General features: G+C 42.3%; 1 pseudogene; it reads left to right on the forward strand.

Moving 5' to 3' along the window:
- The first annotated feature begins 1,262 nt into the window (after nt 1-1,262).
- Nucleotides 1,263-1,576, forward strand: LOC101632832 (annotated as a pseudogene).
- Nucleotides 1,577-1,749: the final 173 nt, after the last annotated feature.

Genomic DNA, 1,749 nt, shown 5'->3' on the forward strand with positions numbered 1-1,749 from the left:
CTCCCCTGCACCTCTGGCCTGTACCCCAGTTCTGTATGCACAAATAAATAAATCTTTAAAAAAAAAAAAGACATGGGACACATGTCCCATGAAATGTGAAATGGGATGGTTTCTCTGCTATTGAGTATGTCCTCTTGCAACTACGAGAGACACTAGTTTGAAGGTGACAGCCAGAAACTATCATAAAATCTGGGTAGCTGACAATATTTCCTTGGCCACCTGGAGCTTGTCTCTTCTGGGGTTCTACTGCAGATGATAAATATCCCTCACATTTAAGCCACTTTGAGTTGGGTAGTGTGTTACTTGCTACTGAATGTGTCCCAAAATTACTTACAACTTGCTGGGAATTAGGGGAAAGCATAGAGCTATTCTTGGGGAGTATCTGTAATGATAGAGGAAAGGAAAAGAGACATTATCTTGAAGAGACTTACACCTGGATTTTTATAGTGAAAGTGTGAAGCTGTATTATCCAAAATTTTTAGACTTCATGAAGACCCCAGGTGAGACAGAAAGGCAGGAAAGCTGGGCAGCAAGCAGAGAAATTTGTAGAGCAGAATTGGCACCATTTTGAACTTAAATCCTCTCCCTGCCTCAGCTTGCCCTCTGGTCCAGGCCAAGCCCTCAAATCTGGGTCACTTATAGAGTCTGGACACACCATGAAAGAATAGATGTTGTATTCATGAGAACATTCTGAGTCCAAACCACAGAAATCCTTAGAGATTAAATTTAACACCCTGGTGGAATACCTGAGCCTAATCAAGTAACTTACGTAAACTAGTGGCCAGTGAGATAGTAGTTATCAAGTTCCATGATTCTCAGGTTTATACGAGGGGTAGCTTTCTTTTGCTTCTTCCATTCTGGACTGAGGTGTTATCGGATCAGCCATAACTTCTGCTAGTTTCCTTCCACCTGTGAGAGTGGCCTATAGGAGGCAGTTGCTGTCATCATTTAGGGAGTCCAAAGGCCCAGCTGGACAAGGGGTATGAGGGGTACTCTGTGAACTGGTCACAGTTTTCTGCCATGCACCAATTAGAATCTTTTTGGGGCTCACAGATCCCAAGCTACACCCAAATGTTTAAAAACAGTCAGCTGCTCACTGTATGACCAAATCCAGCCACAGGGAGATCCAGTTCTACCTAAAGCTTGAAAAGGGTAAGCATTGTTTCAGGGCAACCCCAAAGGGAAACAGTGTGACCTGGATATGCCTCACCTACAAGCTTAAGAACTCAGGACAAGGCGGGAAAGGGCTCAGGGTTTGAAACATGGCGGACGACCTGGACCTGCAGCAAACTACGAACACTGTAGAAGAGCCCCTGGGTCTCAATTAGGCTCAGCTTGGATGAGCGAATTTATGTGAAAATGAGAAATGACAGAGAGCTTCGAGGCAGATTACATGCCTCGAATGATCAACATTTAAATATGATATTGGGAGATGTGGAAGAAACTGTAACTACTATAGAAACTGATGAGGAAACCTATGAAGAAGTCAATAAATCAACAAAATGGAAGATCCTTATGTTCTTTGTCCCAGGGAGATGGTGTTGTTCCAGTTGTCCCTCCATTGAGAATTGGCTGAAACCAAGAATTTATCCCATGTGGAAAAAATAGGAGACTTTGTGTGATTGCTCTTTAAATATAGAAGATACTCAAAAGAGAAGCCTGTGTAAATTTTGATATTAAGAAATGACCAAGATTCTTCCTCTCCTGAAATGAGTTGGTGTGCAGATAACTCACAAATTCTTTTTTTTT

Source organism: Condylura cristata, unplaced genomic scaffold (assembly GCF_000260355.1).
Source record: "Condylura cristata isolate star-nosed mole 26May11 unplaced genomic scaffold, ConCri1.0 scaffold00037, whole genome shotgun sequence".
Lineage (NCBI taxonomy): Eukaryota > Metazoa > Chordata > Mammalia > Eulipotyphla > Talpidae > Condylura > Condylura cristata.